The 17,071-nt window shown below is 39.6% G+C and overlaps 1 protein-coding gene across 1 annotated transcript in view; it reads right to left on the reverse strand.

Annotated features, from left to right (window-relative positions):
- Positions 1–17,071, reverse strand: part of RNLS (renalase, FAD dependent amine oxidase) — a 399,075-nt gene that overhangs the window by 266,510 nt on the left and 115,494 nt on the right. The gene's annotated exons all lie outside the window — the stretch shown is intronic.

The following is a 17,071-nucleotide window of genomic DNA, read 5'->3' on the forward strand; positions in this document are numbered from 1 at the left end:
GGTGAAACTCAATGAATCACTCTTGATCGTAGATCTTCTTATTCTTTTAAAATATGAGGCTGAACAGTTTCATTACCTCTCTTTTGTTGATGAGGAAACTGAGGCAGAGAGAAACAGCCAATAGGTCTCAGAAAACACCATTAGTGCCAAAGATGCATATTTAGCATTTCACACTTGGTTTCCTTCCAAGAGCCTCAGGCTCACTCTACTCTGATTCATTGTAAAAGCCCAGCTAAATTGATGTGAAGAAAAGGCGCTAAAAGCCAAAGGCTCTAACCCAGGGCTTCCTTTCCTACAGAAAGAATGGTAGACCTTAGAAACGTTCAAGGGCAGAATAGGGTAAATTAATAATAAAAAGTTTAAATAAAACAAATAACAAAAGAAAAGTTAAAATGGTCGAAAGAAAAAAATCTTTACAGCAAAACATTTCATGTACTAAAGTGCACTGTGTATTTCCAAGAAGAAAATATACTATGTCAGGACCTACCTGTTTTAGTTTACCAGGTACTCAACCTCCAAGATCCACTGACCTTCTCCTGTCCCCATGGGGCATTCCTAAAATGTTATAGGAGTATGACATGAAGCCAGTTTCCAACTCACAGTGTACCTTTAAGGCACAGCACTGCCCCACAGGCTATATAATCTTTACGGGAAGAGATGGCTAGATTTTCTTTCTCCCGAGGAGCAGTTACTGGGCTCCAACTGCTACCTTTCTGGTTAGTGGCTAAGTACTTAACCCCTGCCTGACCGGGATGCCTTATTCCCTAGGATATTCTCTGGGAAAGATGCTCTACTATGTTATAGAAAGGAATGCTTGGAATAGCATTTAATTCTTTTAAGAAATATCAGAATAAAATACAACAGAGGGATATGGGAGGAAGCTCTGGGAAATGGTAAGAAATCTGATAATATATGTATACAAATAGAATGTAAATTAATGACTTGCCTTTTTATTCTTTTTAAATATGATCTTTCTCCCCGTGCATATATTTACTCAGTTGTTTTTCAATTTTATTCTTCCAAAATATTTATTAGAAGGTTATTTGTAGAGGCTTTCTGATAGTGCGGAAGCAGAATAACCAAATTTAGAAACATTGTGGTTTCTCTTTTCTCCATGTTAAAGGCAGCCCATTGTCTACCTAAGTTTTAAATGTGAGGTTATTCATTTTTAAAAGTGAAAAAAAATAGGATACTCTATAAATATGTTTTAAAATTCAAAATATCTTTGGACAAGTCTTAATTACACTAACTTGCATTTTATACTAGGACTTTTTTCTGTTATATGTCATTAAGTATTCAGTGCAATACACCAGGCTCCGGTGTTTATTTGCAAGCCCGTTTTGAGCACTCCATGAAGATAATCTGATGTATGGTTAGAACATGTAATAAATGGACACTTAATAGGGGTCATATGTATCATAATTTCCCCCATCAATGATGGATATTCTGATATCCTGGGAGAGTAAGCAATAAATGTAGTAAATGGATATTTAATAGGGTCTTAAGAAGACTATAATCTCGTTTTTCTTCATCTCATAAAGAATATCTTCTGATGCCAACAGGAATTATATATAGGAATGGAGATAAGTAAGTTAAGGATCAGTTATTGGTCAATGAATGAGTATGACATAGCATTAATTATGCTGTGATATTTTTAGATGATCAACAAATTGCCCTCTTTGGGGTCATCTAATTTGAAACTTTCTCAGGATTTGTTTTTTTGTTTGTTTTGATACTAAAATTTTCTTTTGAGTGATTCACTTTTTCTGATTTTATTAAACAGCTCAAGTCCAGCTTCTCATCTTTTTTGCAGTAACACATCTATGCATCTTTTTATTATGGAATTTTTAAGTTTATCTTCTTGTTATTCCCTCTCTGTGCTTTTTCCACTTTAAAGACAGCCAACTAGGGGCACACATTTTAACTTTCATGAGATTATTTCCTTAGAAGTAATGGGGATTGTGAGGCCATTAGACGCTGTCTTTGTTATTGCTTCTTTTTACCATCACCAGATGACTGGGTCATAAAACAACCAACAGTTTTACATATGGGCAGAGCTCAAGCAAGAAGAAAAACACAGGAAGATACTCATAGGACAATGTCTTAACTCTGAAATTAAATGAAAAGAAACAGATAATCCCTTGTAATAGTGTAGTAAAAGATGTCTTGATAGTATAAGATGAGTGCTAGAGTCATCCATGACATGAGCAGTAGATATGTGCAAAAAAGGTTAAGGGACGTATGGATTCTGTTAAAACACACGTGATGACAGTTACAGATTTGCTAAAAATAATAAGGAAAGCAAGAACTAGTGATGCTAAGACATTTTTAGTTCCAGAGTACAGAAACAGGTGTTGCCACAACAGCAAACTTCCAATTCCTTCAAAATGGAAAAATACTAAAGACCCTCTATGAAACCATGAAAAGGAGATCTGAAGGCACAGCAGGTTACATGATGGGGACGGGCTGTCAACCACAAAGTCATTGGCTCAAACCCACCAACTTCTCCACAGGAGAAAGATGAGAGTTTCTGCTCCTGTAAAGATTTATAGTCTTGGAAATCCACAGGGGGCAATTCTGCGCTGTCCAATAGCAAATACTTTGAGTCAGATTCAAATAGACTCAATGTCTGTGTGCTTGAATTTTTATAAAACAGCGAAACTGTGAGAAAGCTTAGTGGCTTTTACTTCCTGTGGCAGTTACATAATATGTCAACTTTTGAAGGAGTGAAGTCTAGCCTGTCAATTAGGTCATAGACAACGAGGTCTCAGTGTGGGAATGACCTTCTCCTGAGGATTCTGAGAACTCCAGTCTTCCTCCCTGGAAGACACTCACACTGTCCTTGTGAGGCATTCCTGTTGACAAGCTACATGGAGCTATACTGATAGAGCAAGAGCCCTGGAATTGGAGGACACACCTGGAGACTGACACCAGTGCAATGATGCTTCTACCACCACTGGATCCACATGATTTTCCACCCACTGGCCTGTGATCTTTCTGCATTCTGAATCATCACATGTGTTGTGTGAGTCTGAAGGGGAATTTACGGACTGGTATTGAACATATGGGCTAATATCAATCTTGTGGACTTGATCTGGACCAGGCTGGGATGTTTTCTTAAAATACAATTACTTTTTGATATAAAGCTCTCATATATATATATATGAGTGTCCTGGGTGTGTTTCTCTAGTCAACCCAGAGTAACACACTTCCTTAATAATAAGCTTGAAAATGGAATATACATATGTTCATCTATCTGTTTAACAAAATACGTTCTGCAGCCAAGAACAAACTACGTTGGACCAGTGAGGAACACAAAGATAAAGAGCTTAAACGGGAGTAAATAAAATTAATAAAAGTATCTATAATTTAATGGGTTCCATATTTATTATTTCTTTTGCATTTCTTTAAAATATTTACTTGAAGATCTACTTACTTTTAGAAAATAGTCATAACAGTGTGTAAGATGACACATTTATTCAGAAACGTCAAGGCTTTCTGAACATGAGCAATGCTGTTTTAAAGAAACAGCCTGCTGGAGGGACTATTGTCAAGGCTAATATTACCCATGAGACAGAATTACATCTGTGACTGGAGACCTAGCCCAAGTTCTAGTCCCCTTGCTTTGCTTGCTATGTAATTTGGGTTAAGTCCAATAGGTGCCAATGAAATCAGAGGGGAATTCCTTCTTCAGGCTAGGCTTAACTTTTGGTTCTTTTTTGATTAAACTGTTAGGTAGACATTTCAGGATATCAAGACATCAGATACAGGGTTGTTTTGTTGATCTTACAGTCTTTACTTAAGGGAATAATTCATTCACATTTTACCACTTCATTATATGGTGCTGCCATTTTAAAAATGAGAAATCTATGTCAGTAATTCTTGATTCCCCTCAATTTTTGCAGAGCAGACACAGAATTGTTGCAACAGGGGAAAGTGTTCTACACTTTTTTTAATAACCTCTCCTAAGAAAAATATGATTTCTAGTGATGGCATTAAAACATATTACCACCTAATTAAGATATGTTAAGGATCTTCCATTGATTGTAAGAAGCAAATCAAACAGTAAGCTAACAATTTATGAAGAAAATGTTCACAGAGATTTTGCAAACTTTCCATGATTTAGTTACATTTTGCAAAAATGTGAAACTTAATCTGTCTGAAAGTGATGGTACAACTTTAGAAAAATACTAATAGATTCAGCTTATTAATTTCTTTTAAATAGACCCAATGTATTATATAAAGTTCCAGAGGAAGGGGGTGCTCATTAAATTAGTATGATCAGAGGCTTTCAAGTCTATTGTTCTTAGGCAACTGGTTGTGTTATATTAGAAAAATTAAACTTTCTGAGCATCAGTTTTTATAAGATAAGGGTACATGACACATCTTCTCTTGCTAACCTCCCAGGGTCTGTGTGCAAATAAACAAGCACATTTAAGTGAATTGAGCACATTAAAAATAAGGGAAACCAAAGGGGATAGGAAAACCAAAAGAGCGAACTCACTGCTATCAAGATCTGCTGACTCCTAGAGAGGTGAGAAGAAGGAAGCAGAAATGAACGTGAGTAGGCAGAGTGAAGAGACAGACAAGAGAAAGGAGCAAGCAAGAGAAAGAGGAGGAGGAGGAGACAGGGAAGGGGTAGAAAACCACACCAAACTAGGTTTGCTTTTGTTGGTGGTACAAAGCCTAACCAAGGAATGTAAGATTAGGGCAGAAGGCGCAGACAAGAGATAATTTATATTTATCTCAGAATTTTTTCTTTTGATTCACGATTTTGGTGAGTGTCAGGTGTCAGCGTCTAGTGGGAATTTTGGAAGGAAGACAGACATAAGTGTTTAAAAAATGGGACAGGATACAATAAGGCAGTTTGGAAAATTTGTCAGGGAGGGTGAAAGACGAAAGGGAAGGAAGGCAGCTATTTTAACATGTCTATTTTGTATTTTGCCTCCCATATGGGTTGCAGAAGGCAAGGGGTACAGAAGGAAGACAAAGAAGGATATTCATGCAGCTTCTGGAGGGAAGAAGGACCCCTTTAAAGAATACAAAGAAAACAACCCTGAAATCATCCATATATGAAAAAAAGGGAACAACCATTCAAGAGAGTGATTATTGTCCAGGTTGTACGAATCCAAGGAAGCAATGAAAACGTCTGGAATTAAGTCATTGGCATGATTTTCAAATTGTAAAATGGGGTTCTTTGGAGAAGATTACATTATAAGAAATGGATACAAGATTTCCACAACAACTATTTCAAATTGTATTAACCTGGAAAAGGCTAACCAGTGAGCATTCCAAGGATAACATAAGAGAAAAACGATTCTGCAACCTGAAAATTCACTCTCCAGATGCTGAGATGCATGAAGAGGCTCAGAACACGTAGCCTGCTTGCCTTCTGGATGGGAGGATGTGAACATGAGTCTGCTTTTGAGAAAAGGACATGGATAGCCATGCTCCAGGAGCCTTTAATTTAGGGTAGTAGTTACTATCCTCTTCTAGCATTCTAGCAAAAGGAACGCTTTTGAGAATTTGATGGAACTATAAACCCTCTCCCAGGAAAAATACACCCAAACCTATAGCCTACTTTAAAGACTTCACAGTCCATCCGTAGCTATACACCTCTTTCCTTTCCCACATGCAACCCCAAATCTACTAGCATCCTTGTAAATAACTTGATTTAACTGGAAGAGAAAGGAGACAACTGAGATATGTACAGAGACAGGCTGTCTAGCTTAAGACATCATTGAAATATTTCAAAAGAAGCATCTCCTTTTATGTGTAGCCAAGGATGTGTTCAAGCTTGAGAAGATGAATTTACCTTGTTTTTCTTACAAGAGAAATAATGCAAAACTTTTGTGGGAATACAGGCATAACTACAGAGATAGTCAAAGGGTATACCAGTCTATGAAGAAATTAAAATTAAGTTCACCCATGTTTGAAAACCTGTAATTTAATGTATTGCTACCTTGGGAAACATATTAAAATGAAAACAAAAGGAAAGCAAAAAGAGAATTGACCCTCCATGATTGGACCCCACAGAGAATGAAGTTAATTGTTAGCAGTCACAGGAGAGGGCAGGATGTAGAGTCTGAGGTGAGTGTAACAGGTTAAAATAATTCTAAGTGGTTTTGAGGGTAAACTGAACTTGTTAAAAAATATTAGAGAAACACAACTTAAGGAAAAAGCAATATAGAAAATGAACACAGGTCAGTTCTCCAGAAGCAAAAGAGTGAGAGAAGAATAATGAGGACTTACTTTATTATTTTAACGTTTGGGTGTTAGGACAAGACAAGAAAACACTACAACCCCTGAAAAGTAATGGCAAAGTAGAGTAGTGCACATGGAAATAGATGTAAATGGAGATGGTTTTCAAAACTAAATGAAACCTATACGAGGGACACAGTAAAGAAAACAATAGCGGTGGAGAACAAAACTAAAGAAAACCCCAGATGCTCTATCTTTTGATAGCCGGGCACCACCAGCTTTCTTCACCACATTTGCTTATGCACACACATTTTTCTTCAGCAATCGTGTCTGGAAGGTGTGCATCCTGGAATGCCAATTTAATAGAAAAAAGTATTCTTGCATTGAGTAAGTGCTTGAGTGGAGGCCCAATGTCCATCTGCTGCCTTAGTACTAAACCTATAAATATATGCACATAGATCTGTTTCCCCACACTCATATAAATATATTTACATATATACATTTACATATGTGCCTCTATAAATACCCTTTGTCACCTAGTTTTTTTCCTCTATTTCCTTTTACTTTCCTCTTGTCCCACTATCATGCTCAGCCTTCATTTGGGTTTTAGTAATTTCTCTAGATTACCTTGCCCTTGCTGAATCCCTACCAGGCCTCTCACACCCTCCTTGCCACTGATTTTGGATCACTTATTACTCCCCTGTCCCTGTAGAGATAATAATATGCACCAAAAATCAAGTCATAGCAAGATAGGTGATGAGTGAGAACACAGTGATGACAACAAAAAAGGAAACCAATTACCCAGAGAAGAATAAATTAATTAAAATAAAAAATTTAAAAAGAAAGAAAAACCTGTAAATAGATCAAGCTCGGATTTTTAATCTCTAGGCATGGGTCCAATGGGGTACCATGCTCTGGCCCCAGAGTCTGTCCTTTGTGCTCCCTTGGGGGCTCCCTGCTCTGCTCTGATGGTGGCTCTGCTGCACACTTTTAGTGGTTTGCCTCAGTGTCACAGGGTCAGTCTGGGCCAGTGCTGGCCCCGAGTCTCCAGTGTTGTCCCCCTTAGGGCCCTGGGCCATCAAGGGATGGTGTGTCTCATAGTGGGATCAGCTTATTGTCCACTCTGTCTATTGGTTGTTCAGAGCGGGGATATCGTCCCCCAGGCCTGATGGGCCAGGATGTGCTCCACTCTCTCTTCCTCCCCCTTCATTTGGTCCCATTTGCTCTGATCAGACATGCCCCTCTCCCCTAGCTGCAGCTTCAGTGCCGTCCTCTCAAGCAAATTATTCTGGGGTGAGGGCCAGTTGTCCACATAGTTGGTATGGGGGCCGAGCCCTAAGGCCCCTCCACTGGCTCCCCACTCCTTGCAGGAACACTGCATTTGTCTGGCACTGGCTTTATATCTGCTCCCTCTTTCCCTGTGGAGACACAAACAATAACCTCCCCTGATGAAGAAAGCTGACGGTGCCTGGCTATCAAGAGATAAAGCATCTGGGGTCTTAAAGGCTTGAAGATAAACAAGCAGCCATCTAGCTTAGAAGCATCAAAGCCCACATGGAAGAAGCACACCAGCCTGGTTGACCACAAGTGCAGAAGGGACCAGTTATTAGACATCAAAGAACTAAAAATCACATCAATGGGTGCCTACCTCCCTGATACGAACAATGAAGACAAACGTGTGCATAAGCAAATGTGGTAAAGAAAGCTGATGGTGCCCAGCTATCAAAAGATATAACGTCTGGGGTCTTAAAGGCTCGAAGACAAACAAGTGGCTATCTACCTCAGAAGAAACAAAGCCCTCATGGAAGAAACACACCAGCCTGTGTGACCACAAGCTGTCGAAGGGATCAGGTATCAAGTATAAATGAACAAAAAATCATATCCTTGAAAATGTGGGTGAGTGCAGAGTGGAGACTCAAAGCCCAATGGTAGCCAACCAGACACCCCTTACTGAAGCATTGTGGGGAGGAGATTAACCAGTCAGGGTGCAGGGTAGCAACGATGAAACATATAACTTTCCTCCAGTTCTTAAATCCTTCCGTTCCCCAACCCCCAATATCATGATCCTAATTCTGCCTTACAAATCTGGCTATACCAGAGGATGTACATAGGCATAGAGAGGAACTGGGAACACAGGGAATCCAGGACAGATGATGACTCCTTCAGGACCAGTGGTGAGATTGGCAATGCCTGGAGGGTGGAGAGAATCTGGGGTAGGAAGGGGGAAATGATTGTAAGAATCTATGTGTAACTTCCTCCCTGGGGGAGGGACAGCAGAGAAGAAGGTGGGGAGAGACATCACACAGGGTAATATATGATAAAATAATAATGAATTATGAATGATGAAGGGTTCATGAGGTAGAGGGGAGTGGGGAGGGAGGGGAGAAAATGAGCAGCAGATATTAAGGGCTCAAGTAGAAGGCAAATGTTTTGAGAATGATGATGGCAACAAATGTACGTATGTTCTTGACATAATGGATGGATGTATGGATTGTGATAAGAATTGTATGAGCAAAAAAAAAAAAGAATTGTATGAGCCCCCAATAAAAGGATAAAAAATGAATAAAACTAAAGAAAAACCGGGAAAGCCATTTGTAAAGAAAGATGTCAAAAGTTTAAACTGAAGAAACAGAAGTGCTTGGATTTGAGGTTGTGGGTATTCAATAAAAAAAAGATATTTAAAGAAAAACAGGAAACAGTAAAAGAAGAAATAGGAAAAAGTATCTTATCTAACAACTGGATGGCTTAAGTCAATTTAAAGCTCTGGGAGACCAGAACATGCTCCTGTGCAAAGGGAAGGTATGAGGAGGACCAGGCATAACAACACCTAGTCACAGACACACTTTGGGGGGAAAGCTTTGAGTAAAGCCGAGTTATAAGATATGTTGATAAGATTGGTTAGGAGAAAGGAAAAGCAAAAAGTCATGGCCTAGAGGATAAATTTACCAGGTTATGATTCAGACAGGGGTCCTGGATAGGTGTGAAAGCCAGTGGTGCATGAGTTGGAGGAGAAACAAGACACTGATATAATTTCACATGACATCTCCACAAATTGCTTATTAAATACAGAGGCAGAAAATTGTAACTTAATAGTGATGACACCTGAGAAACATCATCTTAACTCAGTGATTCCAGTTCATACCATCGTTGATGGGACAAATGAGAACTGCATGCGTCCTAAAGTCAGACCTTGGGAAGAACACTCGGCCACGTCCTGCTAATACAAATGCAAACCCAGAATCTGTTCATGAAGGAAACCAGACATACCCACACAGAGAGACCCCTTGTATTATCATTATTCAGGACTCTCTACAGTCTCAAAGATAACAAACAAGGTCAGGAAAGGCTGAGGCACTCTTGGATCCATGACAACTTACAGAGCCATACCAACGAAGTATAATTGTGATTCTGGATTGAAGTCTGGAGCAGAAAACTTCTGCCCCACTTTAAATGTCATTACTCAAACAATGAGAAAAATATAAATGAGGTTTTAGATTAGATAAAACTTATACATCCATGTAATGTCCTGATTTTTTTATAATTGTATTATGGTTACATAAAAGAAGTATTTGTTTTAATGAAATACAAACTAAAGTATTCAAGGATATAGATCAATGTATCTGCCACATAGTGATAAATAGTTCTGAAATAAATAATAATAAATACATTGATGTGGATAGATTGGTAAAGTGTTATTACCATTTGGGGACTCAGGTGAAGGTATATGAGAATATAATGCCTGTAACTTTTTTCAAAATGTGAAATACTTTCAAAATAAAAAGTGAAAAATTATGTGAGAACTCTGATTACCCTGGATCAGAAAAAAATGCTATGAAAGATATTTGGGGAGAACTGAATAAATTTAACTATAGATCAAATAATAGATGATATGGTGCTGGGGTGTCAAACTGGTGGCCTGCAGGCTACATGCAGCCCTGAGGTAATTTTTTGTGGCCCACGATGCTCTGAAATAAAATTGAGGGAATTGCCTCAATCTCCCCTAAGTGCTATTTTCTTCATAACAAATTTTTTTTCATTTTATTTCAGAGCATCGTGGATCACAAAAAATTACCTTGGAGGCTGCATGCGGCCCGTGGGTCGCCAGTTTGACACCCCTGATTTTATGGAATCTTCATTATCATCCTTAAGTTTGATGATGGTTGTGTGCATGGGTAGAACAGTGTCCTTGTCCTCAGAAGGTGAGTGCTGAAATTCTTAAGGTGTGACAGTTATAATAGTTGCTTCGCCTTATACGGTACTGACAGGCAGGTACTCTTCCAGCTCTGAAGGATAGCGTTTCTTTGTTTCATAGTTGAGCACAGTGACCCTCGTCCCTGGCTATCTTGATTGCTCATGGTCCAAAGTTTCATGTTTAACTATCTGTTAAAAGGGACTGAGTTCTAGAATTTAGTGGAAATAGCTTTTTAGGATTTTGGTAAAGCTCTTGCTCTGCCAAGGGTCCAGGCAGGTTGTGACACTGCTACATTAGAAGCTCTTCCAACGATGGTTTGTTATTGTGAATGCTTTATCAGTCATGGTTCTCTCTTCTCCTTTCGGACTGAGCTTTCATTTGCTCTCTACCTGTAAGCGTCTATAGCAACAGTTCTCAAGCTGTGGGTCGCGACCTCTCTGGGGATTGAATGATCCTTTCACATGGGTAACCCTACTCATAATAGTAGCAAAATTACAGTTATGAAGTAGCAACGAAAATAATTTTATGGTTGGGGGTCACTACAACATGGAACTGTATTATTAAAGGGCCGTGGCATTAGAGAGGTTGAGAACCACTGCCCTATAGAAAATGTCTCAGTTATTCTACAAAGTGATTACATTGGATCGCCCCACAGTTCCCAGTGCTTCCTCAACGTTTCCAGGCTTCCCTTTGCCCTATGATTTCGTAAGTAATCAACGTACTAGCCCTGATTCAGCACGTCTGTCTTCAAATGCCTGCAACCTAGCAGTCAGCTTGCTTATTATTATAAGAGAATGGCACACATAAAAAATAAGGATGAGCTTGTAGATGTAAAATAGATATTAACATGAAAATAATGAACTTTTGCATATATTTATATATATCTATAAAGCATATGAGAAAGAGAAGGCTGTCTGCTGCTGAAAGATTTAAAGCCTTTGAAACCCTAAAGAGGGTTGCTAAGAGATAGCATCACCCCAGTGACAGTGGAGATTTGTTTTATAAAGTTTGAAGAGTTTAAGAAGTTGTTTTATAAAATGTGCAGATTTTAAGAAAGTCTCCCATTGGTGGGATGAAGCATGAGGGAAATTAAAGGCATCTATAATTGTAAGTATATTTTAAACTGGACCTGTCACCATCTGCCTATCAGTTTGTCATACCATGGTGGCTCATGTGTTGCTGTGATGTTGGCAGCTATGTCACTGGTATTTCAAACCTACCTCAAACTGGCAAGTTGACCCAAAGTGAACAGGTTTCAGGAAAGCTTCCAGACGAAGAACAGATTACAAAGGAGAGGTATGTTGTCTATTTCAGAGGACGTAGCCACTGAAAACCGTATGGATAGCATTGCAGTATTGTAAGTTATGGAAACCTCCTGAATAGAAGCAGAACACTGTCAGAGGTACTGCCAGGAGTTGAGTCCCTCAGGTTGAAAGGCACTCAAAAGATGATGGGGCAAAGGGCTAACTTCTCATTAAGTCACTGCTGACTCAGAACACCCCAACCCCCCGTCTTGGGTTTCTGAGACTATAGCAGTTTATGGGAATAGACAGCCCAGTCTTTTGGTATGGAGCTGCTGGTGATTTGGAACTGCAGACCATCAGCCCAACACCACCAGAGTAGCCATTACACCACCAGGGCTCCTATTTCTCAATATAAAGTTGACCATAATGATGCGAATAGAGCAAAGTTTGTGGGAGTAAAGACTTTGAGGCCTTCCTTTGCTGATGGGCATGATGCAAAATGACAAGAAACAGTATAAACAACAACTAATAATTGTAACATGGGAAGTATGAAGAATGAATCCAGGAAAACTTCAAACCATTAAACTTGAAGTGAACACATACAGATCAATATCCTATGTGTTGGTGAGCTAAAATTCAATGGGATTAGCCACTTAGAATCAGAAAATCATGTGGTTTCCTGTGGCATGATTGACATAATCAAGAGAAAAGTATTGCATTCATTATCAAAGAAGACATTTCAAGTTATTGATTTACATTAATGTCTACAATAAAATCATGTCTATCTGAATACAATGAAATCTAATCAATACAACTACTAAAGAAATTTAAGAATTCTACTGATGCCATCAGCATGAATTGATCAAAGATACATAGATAATTATTGGTGATTGGAATGCAAACGTTTGAAACAAAGAGGAAAGAACAGTAGTTAGTCTTCAGAATAGAAATGATGTTTGATATCACATGATAGAATTTTTCAGATCAACAACTTTTTCATCACAAATACCCTTTTTCAAGAAAATAAACCGCTGACTTCTCCAGATGGAAAATACAGAAATCATACTGACTACATCTGTGGGAAGACATGATTCAGAAGCTCAACACCAACACTTAAAATGACAATAGGGGCCAAATGTGGAACGGACCACAAATTTCTCATATTTAAGTCCAGGTTGAAGTGGAAGGAAACTAAAACATGTCCATGAGAGCCAAAATACAATTTTGGGGATATCCCACCTGAATTTTGGGAACATCTCAGAACAGATGTGCTGCACTGAACACCAATGACAAAAACCCTGATGAGCTGAGGGGACGACATCAAGAATACCATACATGAAGAAAGCAAAAGGTAATTAAAAAGACAGGAACGGGCATTCATAGAGGTCTAAATACAGGCATGTACATATGTAAATAGATTTTTATATAACTCTAGGGAAATAGATCTATGTACATATGTTTATATGCTAAGTGTCAAGTAGTAGACAGACACTGGGCCTCTACTCAAGTACTCCCTCAATGCCAGAACACATTGTTCTATTAACCTGGCATTCCATAATACTCACCTTCCCCACACCAATCTCTGAAGACAAAGTGGGGTGAAGAAAGCTGATGGTTCCCAGCTACCAAAAGATATAGCATCTGAGGTCTTAAAGGCTTGAAGATAAACAAATGGCCTTCTGAGAAGCAACAAAGCCCACAAGGAAGAAGCACACCAGCCTGGGTGATCATGAGGTGTTCATAGGATCAGGTATCAGGCATCAAAGACCCAGAACAAAAAATCATGTCAGTGGGAATGAGGGGGAGTGTAGAGTGTAGACCCAAAGCCTATCTGTAGACAATTGGACCTCCCCTTACAGAAGGGTGGTGGGGAGGAGATGAACCAGTCAGGGTGCATTATAGCATCTATGAAACATACAACTTTCCTCTAGTTCTTTAATGCTACTCCCCCCGCCCACTATCATGACCCCAATTCTACCTTATAAATCTGGCTAGAGCAGAGCATATACAGATAAAGAGTTGGAAACACAGGAAATCCAGGACAGATAAACCCCTCAGGACCAATATTGAGAATAATCATACCAGGAGGGTAAGGGAAAGGTGGGGGGAGAGAAGGGGAAGAGAGCACAATGATCTACATCTAACTCCCTCCCTGGGGGGAGGACAACACAAAATGGGTGAAGGGAGATATCAGATAGTATAAAACATGAAAAAATAATAATTTATAAATTCTCAAGGGTTCATGTGGGAGGGAGGGTGGGGGGAGGGAAAATGAGAAGCTGATACCAAGGGCTCAAGTAGAAAGAAAATATTTTGAATACGATGATGGCAACAAATGTACATATGTGCTTGACACCATGGATGTATGAATGGATTATTATAAGAGTTGTAAAAGCCCCCGATAAACTGATAAAATAAATAAATAAAAAGACAAGAAAAAATAAAATGCAGTAAAGAAATAAAACTACCTTTGTTTGCGAAAGAAAAAAAAAGACAGGAAAGAAAAAAAACTTTGAAGATACTGAATCTTGCTCTTAATCATGGAGCTAAGGCAAATAGGGGAAAATGACAAAAGAGTTAAATAGAAAATTTCAAAAGGCAGAAGGTCAGCTCAAGAAGACAAAGTAAAATATTATAATGTGATATACAATGGCCTAGAGTTAGAAAACCAACAAGGAAAGCAACTTAAACTGAAAGAAATGAAGAAAAACTCAAGCCACGAGTTGTAATATTAAGATCCTAAGGGGAAAAATACTGAATAATGCAGGAAGCATCCTGTGGGAGTTACATAATCTGGTGTCAATTTGAGGACTAAGAGTGTGGGGGTGGAGTCTACCCTGTTGATTGGGATATAGTTCATAAGGCCTTCATGTGGGCATGGCCTTCTCTTGGGGATTCTGGGAACTCCTATGTTCCTCCCTGGAGGTGGAAGAATTTCGGAGCTGAAGGAACAAAGTGGAGACCTCTGCCAGTGCTGAAATGTTTACAATGCCACTGGATCCACAAGACTTTCCACCCACTGGCCTGTGATCTTCTGCATTTGGGGTCACTACATGTGTTTCGTGAGTCTGAAGAGGACTTTAGAGATTGGTATTGGACATATGGGCTAATATCAGACTTAGGTACTTGATCTGGACTGGGCTGGGATATTTTCTCAATATTAAACTGCTCTTGTAAAGCTTTCTTATACACATATGAGTGCCCATGTTTCTCTTGTCCATCCAAAATAACATACATTCAAAGAAGAAAATAATACATAGTGTCACTGTGGATTGTTGAAATATAACCATTTCAAGAGGTAGCATACGAACAAGAAACAATGGCAATGAAGGATGAAGTCCAAGGTGCATTGAATGAATTAGCCCAGAACAAAGTTCTAGGAATTTATGGATTACTAATTCAAATGTTTCAACAAGCTGGTGAAGCACTGGGAGCACATGCTATGTCAGGAAATTTGGAAGACAGCTACTTGGCCAACTGACTGGCCAATTGACAACTACTTGGCCAATGTGCCCTTTCCAAAGAAAAGGACCCAACAGAAAGCTCAGATTATAGAACAATATCATTGATATTACATGTAAGAAAAACTTTGTTGAAGATCCTCAAACAACAGAATCAGCAAAATATCATCAAAATGGAAATAATGTCTATCATATTTCAGAGTGAAGAAAAGTGAAGATTTCATTGTATACAGCTGGCGAAATGCTGGCTCTTCTCCCAAACCCTGCCTTCTCCACAACAATCTATAAAGTACTATACATTCCTATGTACAAAATACAAGTGAAACCCCCCCACCCCCCAAGAAAATGGGAGGAAGCTCTGCTGGGCAGAGCTGTCATGGTACACATTTTTCCCTGCTAGGCAAGCACTGAGCACCTCACGGAGTTAGTGCACCCGGAGGCATCCCCTGGGAAGGTTCTCTCTGCTCAAAGTGAATTTTTTCATAAAAGCAGTCTCATTTAAGCTTCATTATTTTTGTTTTGTTCTATAAATTATTTTATTGAAGCTCTTATAACAATCCATACACCAATTGTATCAAGCAAATTTGTACATATGATGCCATCATCAGTTTCAAAACATTTTCTTTCTACATGAGCCCTTGGTAATTGGATCCTCCTTTTCCCCTCATAATCCTTAATAAATTATTATTGTTTTCATATCTTACAGTGTCCACTGTCTCCTTCTATCCATGTTTCTGTTGTTTTTCCCTTTGGGGGTAGGTGTGGGGAGTTATACCTTGATCACTGTGATTGATTCCCCCTTTCTCTGACTTGTCCCTCTACCTTCCTCCTCCCCTCAAGACATTGCTACTCCCATTATTGCTCCTGGGGGGTTTATCTGCCCTGGAGGCTGTGGGTCAAGAGCTCTTATCTGTACCAGTGCACATACTCTGGTCTAGCAGATTTGTAAAGTATAACTGGGGTCATGATGGGGGGAGGGCAGGGAAGCATTAAAGAACCAGAGGAATGTTATGTGCTTCATCAGTGCTATACTGCACCCTGGCTGGCTCATCTCTTCATTGTAACCCTTCTGTGAGGGGATGTCAATTGTCTAAAGATAGACTCTGATCTGTCTCATTCACACTGATATGATTGTTTGTTTTGAGTTTTCTGTTAACTTAAACCTGATCACATTGACACCTAGTGATCACACAGGCTGGTGTGCTTCCTCTATGTGGCTTTTGTTGTGTCCCTGCTAGATGGCTAAAGGCTTGTTTAACTTCAAGCCTTTAAGACCCCAGATTCTATATCTTCAGATAGCTGGACAGTGTCCACTTCACCATATTTGCCTATACACCCATTTTGACTTCAGTGATCGTGTCAGGAAGGTGAGCATCACAGAATGCCAGGTTATTGAAACACAGTGTTCTTGTGTCTAGGGAAGACTTAAGTAGAAGCTCAATGTCTGTCTGCTATGTTGGTACTTGTGTGGACAGTGGAGGAATAGGGTTCTGAACCACCCATAGGGAGGGTATTGCTTATGTCTCCACAGGAAAGGGAGAGAGAGACCAGAACTCCACTGAGGACACCAAGCCTTGAGGGCAACATACCAGCACGGATTAGTGAACTAACAGAGAGGTCTATGGGGCTGGTCCCAAATCCCACCTATGTTGACCCCCTCCCCAGAAGATTGCACTACAGAGGCTACCACTGAAGATGTAGTCGGAGGAGAGTGGTGGGTCTGCCCAGACCACATGGGAGCAAATTCAGAGGGAAAGAAGGAGAGAGGGAGAGAGAGAATGAGAATGGATGGCAACTTGGCCCAAGCCCCAAGGACGACACTCCTGCTCTGAGGAGTCAAGGCACAGAGGGGACAATAGAGCCAGCCCCACCATGTGACATGACAATCCCCTCATTAACCCACAGCACTTCAGGGGATGGCACTAGAGACACTGTGGAAATTGTGCCTGGTCTGACACCCCCACCACCACTCC

The sequence above is a fragment of the Tenrec ecaudatus genome, chromosome 16 (genome assembly GCF_050624435.1).
Source record: "Tenrec ecaudatus isolate mTenEca1 chromosome 16, mTenEca1.hap1, whole genome shotgun sequence".
Taxonomy (NCBI): Eukaryota; Metazoa; Chordata; class Mammalia; order Afrosoricida; family Tenrecidae; genus Tenrec; species Tenrec ecaudatus.